Source organism: Panthera uncia (genome assembly GCF_023721935.1).
Source record: "Panthera uncia isolate 11264 chromosome A3 unlocalized genomic scaffold, Puncia_PCG_1.0 HiC_scaffold_12, whole genome shotgun sequence".
Lineage (NCBI taxonomy): Eukaryota > Metazoa > Chordata > Mammalia > Carnivora > Felidae > Panthera > Panthera uncia.
In genome coordinates, this window is record NW_026057579.1 from 18637318 (window position 1) to 18654713 (window position 17396).

Here is a 17396-nt window from a genome sequence, read left to right on the forward strand (position 1 = left end):
CAACTTCAAGGTTAACCTGGCTGTGTCCCTACGTGACAACATCCCTCATGACCTTGTAAACTGAGACTACCGAATGACTACATGTTTGTATGTGTTACTATATAGGGGACACAAAACAATAAAAAATGTATAAAAAAACTATGCCACAGGACGTTGGGGGGTCAGTTCTTTGGGTATGAACCCAACTGAATGGTGCTGGCAGGAATAAAGTTGCTTCCTGGAAAGAAAATCTTCAGGGTCATGACTCTGTGAGAAAATCCTGCTACATTACTTGGGGCCTTGTCCAGGATTCAGAGATGGTACGTTTCCACCTCCTTTGCCACCAGGGATACGAGCATCAGAGCGCTGAGAAAAGGGACCTCACCTGGTGCCAGTGAACCACTTGATCCACAGGAGACTAGCCCTCCCAGTGCACCGGGCAAGGACCCCCTGTGGACCAATGGAACCCGGGAGGCCCAGGAACCAGCTCAGGGAGTGCCACCCATCAGACTGTCTGTCTCAGAGTTTTCATGGGTAATTGTTAAGATAGCTTTCAAAGTCTTTGGTAACCCAAAACGTTAACGTTTTGCTTTCATGATACATTGAGAGTAAATTCATTGGATATCTAATGAGATAAGAGGCTAAAGCAGTAATTACTAGATGTAGGTCTGTGCTTTTGACTTGTTGCAAAAAAACTAAGAATATTTGGGTGTGTGGGAAAACATGCTTTGTGCTTAATGGATTCATAAGTTTGCCATCTAAAAAAAAATTCTGATGTAACGTAGAGTTCACAATTGGTTACTACTTAGTTTTCACTGGAGACTAAGTTTTCTAAGAGTTAAAATTCTGCTAAATGTATTTAAAACTGATAAAAATAAGAAAAGCAAGTCTGTGTGTAGAAAAGTAAGAGATATAAAAAAATATATAAGAAATGAAAGTATATTTTTGTTGAAGGTAAAAGAAAGTAATTTTGTCCTAAATGAGACTGTTTATTTGGAGAGAAATGGCTTGGGACAAAATCTAAACGTAAAGAAAAGTTGTAGAGGGTTCGTGAAGGAAAATCTTAAAAAAAATTTTTTTTAATGTATGGTCGGGACAGACTAAGGTTAAAATAAATCAGATTTAAATTTTTTTTTTAACGTTTTATTTATTTTTGAGACAGGGAGAGACAGAGCATGAACAGGGGAGGGGCAGAGAGAGAGGGAGACACAGAATCTGAAACAGGCTCCAGGCTCTGAGCTGTCAGCACAGAGCCCGACGCGGGGCTCGAGCTCACGGACCGCGAGATCATGACCTGAGCCGAAGTCGGCCGCTTAACCGACTGGGCCACCCAGGCGCCCCATAAATAGATGGATTTAAAAAGTACACTGGGTTAAGATTAAAATTCCTCCTCTTTTGATCCAAAGGCCGGGAAAATGATGGCAATACCCTTGGCGCCGGCCTCCAAATCCCCCACATTTGTGTTGTTCCCATTTAGCAGAGGACTGGATGCCTCTGCCATATGAGAGAGGGATGATATATGAAGGGCTTTTACTAAGATACATGGGAGCCATTTAACTAAACTGAGCCCATTGTATGCCAAAAATGGATATCCACATGGCTAAAACATATTTATGCGGGCATTGTTGAAAAAGGCAGGGGAATAGACCTTGACTTTGGCCCTTTAACCCCCTCCCTCAAAGGCCAATGATCAATATGTAAGTTACTGTTGGGCCAAAATAAAATGAGTGCATCCTACAGCAACCAGGAAAGTCTTGCTTGGTCACAGTCCATACCCCCAAGGTCCTGCAGGTGGGAAACTGGAGGGGTAAAAAAAGCAAGAAAGACCAGATCAGCTCTCAGAGGTAGGGTCAAAGTCTGGGTAAGAAGGACTACTCCCAGCACCTCGAGAGACTGACAGCGTTTTTGGCTGCCAATCCCATAGCCAGCCAAATTGCCGGGCCAGGAGATGAGGTTTCTCCTGGCCAGCTATAGGAAATTGAGATAAGGGACAACTTTCTTCCTTTTTCCTGTAGATGAGTAATTCCCCAACCAAGGCCATTACTCCTTTGGAATGCATTATGATTCAATTTCTTTTGCACAAAGGCTTGGCCCCAATACAAATTGGAAGAGGGAACCTGGCCACCAGAGGGAAACATCAATGACAATACTATCCTACAATTGGACTGGTTTTGCAAATGTAAAGGGAAATGGGGAGAATTCCCCTATGTTCATTGCTTTTGGGCCTTAAGAAAAAAAAATTGAGATGTATGTAAGCAGTGTAAGGTGGATCCTAATTTAATGGCAAGTCTTTTCTAAAGTCCAGCAATCAGGAGGGGAAACAACTAAGGGCCCCTTACCTGTACCCAAAACAGACCTAGAGAAGGAGGAAGGGAAGTCTGCCACCTTAACCTCCTCCTCCTCAGGTCCTCAATCTATATATGTATATATAATAATACAATTCTGCTCCCTGCTACCTGCCTTATCCAGGCCCTCCCTGTAATGTAACAGGCATGTTTCGCTTACAAGAAACTAGAATGCCAGAAGAAAAAAACCTTTACATTACAAGGTTTAAGGCAGATAAAAGGAGATCTAGGTAAATTTTCTGATCGGATAAGTATATAAAGGCTTTTCAGAATATTACGTATGTTTTTGAGTTGACCTGGAAAGATATAATGCTTTTGTTAAATCAGATTCTTAATGAGACAGATGTTTTAAAAGAAAAATGGGGCGCCTGGGTGGCTCAGTCGGTTGGGCGGCCGACTTCGGCTCAGGTCATGATCTCGCGGTCCGTGAGTTCGAGCCCCGCGTCGGGCTCTGTGCTGACAGCTCGGAGCCTGGAGCCTGTTTCCGATTCTGTGTCTCCCTCTCTCTGACCCTCCCCCGTTCATGCTCTGTCTCTCTCTGTCTCAAAAATAAATAAACATTAAAAAAAAAAAAAAAGAAAAAAAGAAAATTAAGAGGGGCACCTGGGTGGCTCAGTCGGTTGAGCGTCCGGCTTCGGCTCAGGTCATGATCTCACAGTCTATGAGTTCGAGCCCCGCGTCGGGCTCTGTGCTGCCGGCACGGAGCCTGGAGCCTACTTCGGATTCTGTGTCTCCCTCTCTCTCTGCCCCTCCCCTGCTCATGCTCTGCCTCTCTCTGTCTCAAAAATAAATTAAAAAAACATTAAAAAAAGAAATTAAGAAAATCTAAGATTTAGCCCTTAAATTATGCTAAATTAGCCACTATTTTACAAACACAAAATGAGAGCCCAATAGCCTTCCTGGAGAGGTTGAGGGAGGCTCTCATTAAATATATGGCTATCTCCCCTAACACCCCTAAGGCTGAGATGATTTTAAAAGATGAATTTGTCACTCAATTGCCCTAGATATTCAAAGAAAATGCAAAACTGGCTGTTGGCCTTGAAGGGACCCTAGAGGAGCTCTTACAAGCTGCCAATTGGGTATATTACAACCAAGATCAAGAGGAGAATAAGAATTTAAAACACAGAGAGAGAGAGAGAGAGAGAGAGAGAGAGAGAAAAGGAGGCTTAGTTATGGCCTTACTTACTACATCAGATGGGACTTCCTGATGTCCTGGGACCAAGTACCATTTATATGGCCTTTCAGAGCACTAAAATGAGAATGTCCTCAGAAGGGACAACCAAAATGAAAACCCCATAAGCCCTGTCTGTCCCTTTTGTGCAGACAGACAATCACTGGAGATCTGAATGCCCTTGGGGACTTCTATCTGTGAGGGCTCAGATAACCAATGTCCCTGGAAGGCACTAGCCGGGGCCTGGGGCTCTTCACAGTGGCTCACCTAAACCAACTGTCTGTCAGAAACCCAGAGCCTCGGGTGACTCTAAATATAGAAGGAAAACTGGTTGATTTCCTTCTTAACACCAGAGCTACCTTTTGTGTCCTCCTTTCCACTCCAGGACAACTATCCAAATGCAGCATGACAATTAGAGCCGTCTTCGAAAAACTTCTAACTAAATTTTTCTCTCAGCCCCTGGGATGTATATGGAAAAACGTATTTTTTTTTTCATTCTTTCCTGATAATGCCAGAGAGCCTTACCCCCTTGCTACAAAGGGACACTATAGCTAAATTAGAGACTATGGTGCTACTAACCCCAGGACAGATAAACAATTATGTGACTTTTTGAAAATTACTGGATATTGTAGGCCACAGATACCAAGGTTCAGGAAAATAGTTTGTGTTAGGATGTCCTTGGAACCACAGTAGAGGGGACGGCCATCTTGCCAGGGCAACCCAACGAAAAGCCCCTAGTAGGGTGCCAGAACGAACTGGAGGTCAACCAATCACGGAGCGACAGCACGACCTGATGCGAAAAAGGCCCACCCAGACCTAAACCCGGAACCGCTGCAGCTTAAAAACCCCACCCCACCATACCTGGGGGCGACTTCCCTGACTCCTCTCTCTCTTTCCCTGGGTCACAAAACCTCGCCTGAGACCTTAGTTCCCAAATAAAGCCTTTGACTGCTAAAATTTTTTAGCCTCTGACTCCTATCTTTACCCTGCCTTACGCCTGACCCTAACAGTTTGCCTGCTTTACCAATTATTAAAGGAGACTCAATCCCACCTACTGTCCCCCCAAAAATAAACGGGGGTCTGATCAATAGACACTGTCTCCAGCCCTTGGAATGGTTACAAACAGAGCAGGGCAATTACTATTCCCAAGTTCACAGAGCTAAAAGATCATTAAAGCACAGCATCAGGACTTTCATTTAGGGAGGGACAAATTTATCAAATGGCCCAAAAGATGTTTACTGAAAAAAAAATCTGTCAAGGACAATTCTGCAAGTAGTATCAGCCTGTGAAGTGTGTCTTAGGAACAATCCTTTCAACCACAAACTTGCTCTCCCAGGCAATCAAGAAACTGGAGGCCATCCAGAAAAGACTGACCGTTAGGTTTCACTCATCTGCTAAGGTCAAAAAAATTCCAACATCTGTTGGCATGAGTTAACACTTTTACTAATTGGGTAAAGGCCTTCCCCATACAAGACGGAAAAGGCACAAAAAGTAATAAAAATTCTGCTTTATGAAGTAATACCCAGGTTTGGCTTACCTAAAAATTTACGAATGAATAATGGTAGATGGCTGCCTTGACTCTTGCCTGTAGTAGAATTCCTGGCTCTTGGAAAACTTTTACATCTCGAAATAAAGCAAACTGTCTACTTATACTCAGCAAAACTATAAATAACACCTCACAAGCATTAGATGCTTTAAACATTTTTTTTTTTAACGTTTTTTTATTTTTGAGACAGAGAGAGACAGAGCATGAACGGGGGAGGGTCAGAGAGAGGGAGACACAGAATCGGAAACAGGCTCCAGGCTCTGAGCTGTCAGCACAGAGTCCGACACGGGGCTCGAACTCACGGACCGCGAGATCATGACCTGAGCCGAAGTCGGCCGCCCAACCGACTGAGCCACCCAGGCGCCCCTTTAAACATTTTTTAAAATTAAGTTAGGGCCAAACTTTCAGAAACAGAGGCACCATTAATTATTTACTGCTCCTTTATCACCTGGGTTATGAGAGATCCCCTGACATGTGTTGTCTACAACATCAGGGTCTCTCCTAGTTATTTGTCAGGTTTGGAAACTGTAGACATTATCTTACGATGCCACCTTCTTGGTCAGTATAATCTTTACTTTGTGTTTTTCTCTGTGTCTGCTAATGTTCATGCTGCCTCATGCCTGCCAGCCTTCCTGTAAAACCATACTGTGGGCCACTGGACTGACCCTAACTGCTGTACCCCTACACCGTCCCTTATCAGCTTGAAGAAGCCAGAACAGTCATCATCCTTGTTCCCTAACAGCAGTTACAGGCCCTGTTCCAGGGGAGAAATAAATAGGGAAAGGGTTAACATTAGGCAGGAAGAGGTAAGGGACCTTCAGGGAGGCAGACTGCAGCTGCAGGTGGGAGGCTGAAGAAACATCTGGGGTTCTCCCCTTATGAGATCCTTTATGGGCACCCTCCCCCCATTATCCAGGGCATAAGGAGGGGATCTAAATGAGATAGACAACCTAACCCTACGACAACAGATACGGGCCCTTGGCTCTACCCTAACCACCTTACACTGCTGGGTCAGGGAGCGATCGCCTGTGAATCCGATGCAATATGGATAAAGGAGTGAAATGTGCAACACCTAAAACCCCTCGGGAGGGGCCCGTTCACTGTCATTTTGTCCACCCCTCCTGCAGTAAATGTAGCCAACGTGGGTCCCTGGATTCACTACAGCAGAGTGAAGCCAGCGTCCCGAAACTGGGAGTGCATTCCTGATCCATCAATGCTGTGCAAGCTGACCGTACGAAAAAAAGCAATCTGCAACTCCAGAGGCTCCAGGAGACTGCAGCCCTGCTTTAGTCACTCCGGAAGTTGACTAATCTATGCACTGCAGAAGCTTGAGGAATCGATGGTCTGATGCAACAAAAGACTGTCCTTCTTTTCTATATGTTTCCTTACTGTGATGCACTGTCACGCCTTGTTTCTCACTATTCTCGTGATTCTTGCTTTACTCTTTGCCACAGGATTGGCTGAGGCCGCCCCGGCCGGCTGGAAATGTGGTGAGACGTTTCTGTTAGCACTCACCTGCCTTTTGTGGATAGGATACGTCACTGGTACCAACGAAACAATGGGGAAACAATGGCTGTAAGAGACTAGAAAAGTAGATCCCCACAAACCTTGTAGTAAAACAAAATACCCCCATCTTACAACCAGGGTTTGGCTTCTCAAAAGCTCAGTTATTGGGAAAAGCTGTCTTGCTTAATGGGGAAAAAGTTCATCGTTGTCTCTGTTAAAAACTTAACATGCCTAGGCCAAAGACTCTGTAACTCAACTGCCCAAAAAACCGAGTGACGGGGGACCCAAGATCACCTTGAGCCAGATCCCCACCCCTTATCTAACCTCTCTCATCTCCAAGAGGACTGAGACAGTGTCAACGCGGCCATCAAATGGCGGGTCCCAGGTGGATTATACTAGACACGGGGAAGGACAGCCTACATAGTACTTCTCTCAGTCTGGTCAGGGTCATGTGTGCTGGAAACTATTCATCCATCTTTCTTCCTGCTCCCACTTGCCAGAGGGAAACATTTGGGAGTCCAAGTGTATGGGGACAGGGAGACTCAAAGGAAGCAGCGTGCCTTACAAATTGGCAGTTAAAAAGATGATAAATGGCTCCAGAGCGTATAATCCAGTATTATGGCCCTGCCGCCTGGGCAGAGGATGCGTCCTGGGGCTACTGCACTCCCATTTACATGCCAAACTGCATCATCAGACTGCAAGCAGTTGTAGAAATTATAACCAATAAAACTGCCAAAGCTCTTAACTTACTGGCCAAGCAGCAAACGAAAATGCTCAATGCCATCTATCGAAATCGCTTGGCCTTAGATTACCTGCTTGCTTCAGAGGGAGGTGTTTGCAGAGGATTTTACCTGTGCAACTGCTGCCTACAGATAGATGATGAGGGAGGAGTCATAGAGGAGATCACAGATCAAATAAAAAAGGTTGCTCACGTCCAGTCCAGACCTGGAACTGTTGGAACCCTGGGGAGTTATTTGGAGGATGGTTTTCAACTCATGGGGGGGATTCAAAACCCTCATGGGAATTATCCTTTCATTTTGGGAGGGTGCTTAATCTTCCCCTGCTTAGCTCCCTTGGTTGTACGGTCTGTCTCCAGTCTCAATGAGGCCATGATTTAAAAAGGACGGGGGCACCTGGGTGGCTCAGTCGGTTAAGCATCCCACTTCGCTCAGCTCATGATCTTACAGTCCGTGGGTTCGAGCCCGGCATCGGGCTCTGTGCTGACAGCTCAGAGCCTGGAGTTCACTAGTTTCAGATTCTGTGTCTCTCTGTCTGCCCCGCCTCTACTCATGCTCTGTCTCTCTCTCACGCTTTCAAAAATAAATAAACATTAAAAATTTTTTTTTAAATAAAATAAAAAGGACAGCCACTCATGTAATAATGTTATAAAAATATAAACCTCTAAACCAAGATGATGGTCTTAGACCCAATACAGGGGTCCGAGCATCAAAGGGGGGAATGTGGTAAGGTCCCCTCCATAAGGAGAGAAAAAAAAAAGAAGAGAGAAAAGAAAAACAAAACAAAACAAAAAACTTCAAGGTAAACTGGTTATGTGCCTATGTGACAACATCCCTCATGACCTTGTAAACTGAGACTCCTGAATCAGACTACCTGTTTGTGTGTGTTACCATATATGGGAGACAAAACAATAAAAAATGTATGAAAAACTGTGCCACGGGACATTTGGGGCTCAGTTCTTCGGATACGAACCCAACTGAATGGTGCCGGCAGGAATAAAGTTGCTTCCTGGAAGGAAAAGCCTCTGTGTCACAACTTTCTGTGGGAGAATCCTGGTACAATGCTATTTTGACCTTTAAAAACAACAGAGAAGGAGAAGGAACAGTTGGTTAGGGAACCTAGAGAAGAAAAGTGTTTCAAGAAGGTCAAAGTTGGGGCACTTGGGTGGCTCAGCTGGTTAAGCGTCCGATTTCGACTTCAGGTTGTGATCTCATGGTTCGTGAGTTCGAGCCACCCTCACATCAGGCTCCACACGGATATTGTGGAGCAGGCTTGGGATTCTCTCTCTCTCCCTCTTTCGATGCCCCTCCCCCCTCTCAAAATAAATAAATAAACTTAAGAAAGAAAAAGAAAGAACAGAGTTGAGCAAAAGACTAAGGAAAATGAGGAACTGACCCAAATCAGTGATAACCTCATCTCCAAGATGGAGAAGATCTGATGAGGAGGCCCCTTGCCAGCATCCCTGCCCCCTATCTATCTGTCTGACTGTGCGTCTGTGGAAGGTTTCGTGTTCTTTCTTTTTGCTTAACCTCAGCTCGTTTTTAAACTAGATTGCTTTAACAAGAAGACTAAAAAGAGTTTCCCTTCAGTTAAAAAAAAAAAAGGCTGTGCAGCTTGCTTGGGATTCTCTCTCTGGCTAGTTAGCTCAGCATGTAGAGCGTGCGACTCTTGATGTCGAGGTCCTGGGTTCAGGCCCCACATTGGGCATGGAGCCTACTTAAAACAACAACAATAATAATAACAGGACAGAATTGTCAAACGAGTCAAATGATACTTAAAACACTAAGGTGAGGCCATAGAAACGAACATCAGATTTGGCAAAAAAGGAGGCTATCAATGACCTTACCGGTGCAGTTTTATTTGTGTTTATTTTTATTTATTTTAACATTTATTCATTTTTGAGAGATGGAGAGAGACAGAGCATGAGTGGGGCAGGGGCAGAGAGAGAGGGAGACACAGAATCCAAAGCAGGCTCCAGGCTCTGAGCTGTCAGCACAGAGCCCGATGTGGGACTCGAACCCACAGACCTCGAGATCATGACCCAAGCCGAAGTTGGATGCTCAACCGACTGAGCCACCCAGGCACCCCATCAGTGCAGTTTTAGAGGTAAGAGGGAGATATACGTTAGAGTGAGTGAATGAGGAAAGACAACTGAGAGTATTTTTTTTAAAGGTTTGCTATGCACTGGAACAGGGAAGTGTGGTCATAGCCAGATGGGGCTATGAGCTCAAAGAAGTTTTTTTAATGGAAGGCGTTATACTGAGAGAGTGTTTGTATGCTGATTTAAATGGGAGAAATGACCCAGGGATGGAAAAATCTAAGGATTCAGAAGGAGGCGGAGGGAATATTTTTAGAAGTGAGGCCCTCCTAAGGGCAAAAGGGGGTGGGGCCTTGGTCCACATAGAAGGCACATTGTGTATCAGGAGCGTGGGCACACAGCTGGAAATTGGTAGGTGTGGTTGTTGGTATGATGATGGAGGGGTTCTTGCCTGATGGTTCTTGCTTTCTCCACGAAGCCATGTGGTGAAGGTAAGCTGGGAGGTCTGAGTGGAGAAAAGGAGTGGGAAATAAGTGTGTTAGAATGTGGAAAGTAAACACACTGGGGAAAGTTGCCACACAGCGTTGAGTTGCCCATCTGAGACTCATGGTGAGAATTTCAAGGGAGGCCACTGACTAAACGGTGTGTTCATCTCCAGCAGTGTTCAGGCAAGGATTGGAGTAGAAAATAGTACAGGGTCAGGGTGTTGCCAAGCAAAAACAGCGGAAGGGGGGCAAGGGATAGAGGTATTTGCAAGGGAGCAATCACAATAATGAACAGAGGATCCGAGATGAGTAAAGAGGAAGTGAGGACGTGAGGGCAGATGGTTAGCATATGAGTCATAGGTTTCGGGAAGGTTCAAGATATACTGGACTGCATGCTCTAGCCTAAGCAAGACGGAGGATAGGCGATAAGGATCAAAATATCAAGTCAGAATTCTTGAAATAGGGAGTTTGGAGGTGGTGCAGTTATTGGTGATGAAATGGTAAAGGGCATGACTGTACACGTAGGTGGCTGAAGCAAAATAATACGACATTGCATTTGCGGAAGTGAGGAGCTGAGATCCCAGGGATGGTTGATGCCGCTGGGCGGAACGCAAACTGTGGCACAATTTAGAATTTATGCATTAGGAAAATCTTATGAGAGTACTCTGGCTTAAAGTGTAAATAAAAATAGGTTTCTGAATAATGGCTTGTATTCTGCCTTATTTAGACACAAATTTAAATGGTGTGAACCATTTAAAACCAATGGTGAGGTAGGACAGTTATACACCATGAGGGATTTGGGGTGGGGAGGTTAGGTGGTCTGGGTTTATAAGGATTCATAATGGTTGGTACAGCCCGCTGGAGGAAGAACACTGAAAAATCGTGGCCCATCAAGCAAGGTCTTGGCTCAAGTTGTTTTGCTTACAAATTGCATAACTTTCTTGTTCCTTTGCTGGGCAAGCTCTGCACACATGTTTGCCATCTGGTTAAAGAATCAGCCCTTACAATGACGTTATTAAACACAAATGTACACAATGGTGGCCATGGCAACGGCAGGCAGGGCACCGGTGGAGTTAGATGTTCTCAAATTTAGTTTCCTCAACAACTTACCTGAAGAGGGGCACGAAGACGTTAGGAAAGATGCCATTTTCCCGTGCCCATTCACGGGGGCAAAAAAGTCGAGGGGCACCTAGGTGGCTCAGGCGGTTAAGTGTGGGACTTCAACTCAGGTCATGGTCCCGCAGTTCCGAAGTTCGAGCCCCACATCAGGCTCTGTGCTGACAGCTCAGAGCCTGGGGCCTGCTTCGGATTCTGTGTCTCCCTCTCCTCTGCCCCTCCCCTGCTCGCGTGCTCTCTCTCTCTCAAAAATAAATAAACAGTAAAATAAATAAATAAACAAACAAACAAATAAATAAATAAATAAAAGTCGAGCCAGAGAGTGTTCATGTTTGGTGCGAACCTAATTGTCCTCCTGGCAGGCACAGTAATAGACACCCAAGATGCTCTGCTCTCTTTGGCCCTAGCTGATTTCTGTAACCGTGTCAAGACGTCATGGACAACCAACTGAGGCTATGAGGATCCGTGAAACTTGTCGCAGCCCTCAGGTTCCCTATTTAAAACGGGAGTGATGTTCAATGCATTCCTGGTCAGGAGGCAGGGCAGATTCCGAAAGAATCAAACCTTGGCTGTCCTATCAGTCAGGGTCCAGTCAAGAACACAGAAACCAGTTAACAGGGAAAATTTATTATAAGGGCGGCAAAAGCCGAAGGGAAATGCCAAGAAAACACAGGTGGCCACGGAAGGAAGCTCCTGGACGGGTAGCGGTTAACAAAGGGCTAAGAGTTACAAGTTTACTAGAACCCGGAAGCTTAGAGGAGGAGCCTGGGAGAGGTGGAACTCAGACCGCGGAGGAAGGAGTGCTGGAGCGTTGGTGGTGGTATCTTTAAGGGGCACAATGGAGACTAGTTGTAGGGAGGGTTCAAGCTGGAAACTCGAACCTAGCGCGGCGCCTGAGGCGGCCGGGAACTAGGTAGGGGGGAAGGGTAGCGGGGCCGGGGGTGGGGAGAGCTGTTGCCCCCACTACAGTCTGGCGTGGGTCGCAAGTCCATTCCCGCTTCCCCCGCCCACTTTGCAGGTTTCCTCTAGCACCCCCTGTTGGCGGACTTTAACAAGGAGCCAGCTGGCAAAGAGAACTGCAGCTGCAAGGAGGCCAGTCCCGGCAGCTACGGGAAACGAGCACAGGTTTCTAGTTTGGGGCTCTTACACATAATGCTGTTACGAGCATTCTTGTGTACTCGTATTTTGGGTGTGTATACCAAGGAGTGTACTTGCTGGATTTAATAGATACAGATAATAACTGTTCTGGTGATTGTGAATTGTGATTTCAATATGCGTATTTCTTTTTCTTTTTTTTTCCCCCCCTCGGGTGCGAAAACATGGTTTTATTCAGGACCCGTGGGCAGAAAGAGCTGCTTCAATTTGCATGTTTCTAATTACTATTGAAGTTGGCCGTCTTTGACCATTGGGATATCCTCCCTAATTAGAAAGTATCTTCGTGGGGCGCCTGCCTGGCTGGGTCCGAGGAGCCCACGACTCTTGATGTCCTGGGTTGCAGCCCCGCAGTGGGGTGTAGAGATTAGTTACATAAATAAAACTTTTAAAAAGGTTCCTCATTGGGAGGCCTGGCTGGCTCAGTTGGTGGAATATGGGACTGTTGATTTTGAGGTTGCAAGTTGAAGCCCCACTTTTGTTTTTTGTTTTTTGGTTTTTTTTTTAAGGTGCATCGTGAAGTCTCTAGCCTATTTACAGTTGGATGGTCCGGCTTTTTCTTATTGCTCTGTGGGGATTTTTAATATACTCTTGATGATGAAATTTGAAGTGGGGTTCGTGAGCAAACGGCTAAGATAGAATTCTTGAGATGTCTTTAGGGCAAAAAGGTGATTTTATTAAAGCACGGGGACAGGACCCATGGGCAGAAATAGCTGCCCTGGGGTTGTGAGGAGCGACTGGTTATGTAGTTTTAGGTTTGGGAGTGGGGTAGAGATAAAGTTAGTTTCCAAGAAATTTCTGGACGCTGAAAGCAGGGTCTCACAGGACCCTGAAGATTTAGCTATTGTCAAGATAAGGTTGCTTTTAGTTTTTTAAGGGAGTGTAAACATTAAGGCATTAAGGCAGCCATACACGTCTTGGAAAGTATTACACGCTGCATGCAGGTCTCTGATTTCTATCAGTGGGCTCCAGGCTGTAAGAGAATTTAATTTCAACTACGTTTTTCTTGACTTTGTTTCTCTCATCATTGGTATAAACCCTTTTGATTATATGCATTGCAAATATCTGCTCCCAGTCTGTGAACTTGTCTTTTTCACTCTCTGAACTGGTGTCTTGTGATGAATAGATGTTCTTAAGTTTATGTGGTACAACTTTACATTTTTTCCTTTAGGGTTAGGCTGTTTTTTCTTTAAACAGTATCTCCTTATTCCAGATCCATGAATATGGTCTCCAAAGTCTTCTTTTTCTATTTTTCATCTCTTTTCTTTGTCCGTATGTACTGAATTATGAGTAGTTTCTTCATATGTATTTTCTAATTTACTTGTTCTGTTTTCAGCAGTTTCTAATCATCTGCTGGGTTTCTTTTTCTTTTTTTTTTTTTTTTTAAATAGCATCTTTTTTTTTTTTTTAATTTTTTTTAACGTTTATTTATTTTTGAGACAGAGAGAGACAGAGCATGAACGGGGGAGGGTCAGAGAGAGGGAGACACAGAATCTGAAGCAGGCTCCAGGCTCTGAGCTGTCAGCACAGAGCCCGACGCGGGGCTCGAACTCACGGACCGTGAGATCATGACCTGAGCCGAAGTCAGCTGCTCAACCGACTGAGCCACCCAGGCGCCCCTCTGCTGGGTTTCTAATTAAAATATTGTATTTTTAAAAAAATAAAATGAAATATTATATTTTTAATTGCGACAAATTATGATTTTCCCCAATTTTGCCTGTTCATTTTTAGTTTGTTGTTCCTGGATTGTCTTTTCAAAATACTCGTTATTTCTTTAAATTTTTTTTTTTTAACGTTTATTTATTTTTGAGACAGAGAGAGACACAGCATGAACGGGGGAGGGGCAGAGAGAGAGGGAGACACAGAATCGGAAGCAAGCTCCAGGCTCTGAGCCATCAGCCCAGAGCCCGATGCGGGGCTCGAACTCGCGGACCGCAAGATCGTGACCTGAGCTGAAGTCGGACGCTTAACGACTGAGCCACCCAGGCACCCCTCGTTATTTCTTTAAACACAGGAAGCATGTCTAATGGGTATGATGTACCTAAACATTATAGTATCTTCAGTCATTGCAAATGTGATTCTACAGTTCAGTGTTTCTGCCATCATTGGCTTATGGGGGCTTATGTTTCTTTCAGATGTTTATAACTGCTATGCGCCCAAGTTTGTTAGAATTTTATTCATGGGAATCCTTCGAAGGCTAGACTTAAAGGATATTCTTCCACAGAGGAATTGTACTTGCTTGTGCCTAGAAACACTCCTAAATTGAGACTCATGAAAATTTTTGGCATTTTTTGCCCCCAAAGTTTGAGGGCTTAGAAATCTCTGGGAAGGGGTGCCTGGGTGGCTCAGTCAGTTGAGCGGGCAACTCTTGATTTTGGCCCAGGTCATGATCTCACCGTTCGTAGGTTCGAGCCCCACCTCGAGCTCTGAGATGACAGTGAAGAGCCTGCTTGGGATTCTCTCCCTCTCTCTGTCTCTCCCTCTGTTCCTCCCCCACTCGCTTGTGTGCACCTTTCTCAAAAATAAATTAATGAACATGAAAAAAAAAAAAGAAATTTCTGGGAAGCTCCTCCCCCCCTCACTCCCACCACCCCAGCCAAGGTCTATTTGGGCAAGTATGGTCAACTCTCTTTTACATACTTGAGGGTATTGCATTTCGGCGACCCCAGCTTTGTGACAGGATCTCTGACTCAACTTCCCATTTTGTATAGGCCCCAGGCTTTGTCTCTTGTATCCAAATTTGGCCTATTAAAACCCTGGCTCGGGGCACCAACGATCGGCAGATACTGCCAAGGCAGTATTGGCCTCAGTGCTGGCTTACCAGTGTTGGTTTTATGGTTTCTTATCCCTTCTCTTATTCTTGTCCCCTACTTTTCTGTTGGCCCCAAAGTACATTTAAAAATATGTTTTCAGTATTTGATCCATCATTTTGAGTGTTCTGTACCAGGAAGATTTCTCCACATATCAGGTCCACCATATTGTCAGAAATGGAAGTCCACCGATTTTTCTTAGAAGACATGTCCCTCATGCAGGAGTCCTATATAAAGCAGGTAATTTCTAGTTCACAGTCAAGTATGTTTTATAAACCCAAGTATTCTGTTTCCTGCTCTGTTTCTTCATGTTTGTTTAGAGTGTCTCTGGAGAAACAGAGTTGCATAGTTGCCTTAAAGGGAGCACAGGTAAAGGGAGCACAGATTGAACGAAAGCCCGGTGAGGAAATATTGCCCCAGGTAATGAGACGATCATCCAGGACCACATCGAGTTGGGATAAAATAAAGGCTATGGGAGAACTGATCGATCCCTTTTGATACACTTCTATCAAGATCCGAGTCACTTTGGGGTCCCTGAGTGGCTCAGCTGGTTAAGCGTCTGACTTTGGCTCAGGTCATGATCTCACAGTTTGTGAGTGCAAGCCCCCACATCAGGCTGTCTGCTTTCAGCATGGAGCCTGCTTCAGATCCTCTGTCCCCCTCTCTCTGCCCCTCCCCCATCGTCTCTCTCTCTCAAAAAAACCCAAAAAACAAACAAACAAAAAAAACACCTTAAAGAAAAAAACATCAGAGTCACTTTCTTCCATAATTTTGCAATTTGGGAAGAGATAGGAATTGTTTCAAAATAGGTGATTTCCCTGGCTTAGGATGTAAACTTAAGTGGCAAAGATTTTGGTAACGTCAGAGGGGATATTTCAACATAGATGTTTTGTCAATTTGGGGGCGGCTTTTTGACAAAGATCATCCTTGTAATACTGTAAGGAAAAAATATCCTCCAGTAAAGGGTGTGGGGCAGGAAGCACCACCAATTTCTGTGTCATCTTTAGCTGGAAATAACACTTTTCTTCTTAAAAGGGCTTGAGGAGGATGGACATATAATGATTGACTTTGGATTTTTACTGTTTCTGGGAAGCTGTGGAAGGCTCTGGCTTCTTTTAATATTCATGAGACCAGTCCCTTTCGCTTCTAGTTTTTTTTTTTTTTTTTTTAATGTTTATTTATAAATGAGAGAGAGAGAGAGAGAGAGAGTGTGTGTGTGTGTGTGTGTGCATGAGCAGGGGAGGGGCACAGAGAGACGGAGACAGAATCTGAAGCAGGCTCCAGGCTCTGAGCTGTCAGCACAGAACTCAATGCTGGTGGGACTCGAACTCACCAGCCGTGAGGTCATGACCTGAGCTGAAGTTGGACGCTTAACTGAGCCACCCAGGGGCCCCTACCCATTCTAGTTCTTAAATAAGCACAGCGTTAGTAACACACCCACCGCTTCACTGGTGGTGTTTCTAACAGCTGGTTTCTTGGAATGATTTGCAATATCAAGATCTCTTCTACAACGTGACACTGCCTTTCAAAAAGGGCTCTCCAGTCGTACTCCTCCCTCAACTCCTCTCCCCGCCCCACACGCCTCTGGCTAGCACATAACAGGAACTCCGTGAAAATTTGCTGACCCTGGGTCCTGTATGTACCCCGTCTGGGACTTCAAATACAGCCTAGGATTTCATAATTTTTTAGTAACACCATTTTATCCCCCACCTGAGTTCTCCCTTTTAAAGGCACAAGTCGATATTCATTTTATAGTAACGTATGAGGGGCCTGCCCGTTCGGGTCAGTGGCGTATTCTTGTGACGCAGCTCCCCAAAGCAAAAAGGGTGTGTCCTGCTCTGCCTTTATGTCCAGGGAACTAATGGTGGTGGCACATTGTTGCCAAGATAGGCGAGACTGGTCAAGGGGAGGCTCACTTCCTTGGCCAGATGGTGGAGTACTAGAACTGTGTTAGAGCGGCACGTTCAACCAGCCTTGCCCGTGGAGGAGGAGGAATTTTGCTGACTGGCACATCACACATCTGGCAGCCCTCCCAGCATCAGGGCCGATGGCTTCTTGCGATGAGATGTAGCCCTTCTCAGCAGGCTTGGCACATGCCCACACTTCAGCGGTTATAACTGAGCTTTGCTTCAACTTCTGATTTATGCTGCTGTACTTCTTCTCAGAGCCCATCGGACCTTCATAGTTTTCTCTTCACCCGACATGGGTGCATCAGTTATGGCTGGCTCCCTCCCCAAGCACATTTATAGAGAGTGTGCCTGTATTTGTACCAGGAGCTCCAGGGGCTCTGCCACCCAGCCTGCAGTTAGCTGTGGTTTCTGAGATGTGAAACATAGAATCTATTTTCATCCAAGTTGGCGGCAACCCAGAGGTTCCAGCCCACTGCAGCCTGATGTAACTGATGTGATTTAGGTCTGATTTACTGAATTTGTTTTTCTCCTTCTAGCCTCCTTGCTGTGGACGATTGTTCTTCTTCTGATTTCTGGATCATATTTTTGTTTCTTTTCAGA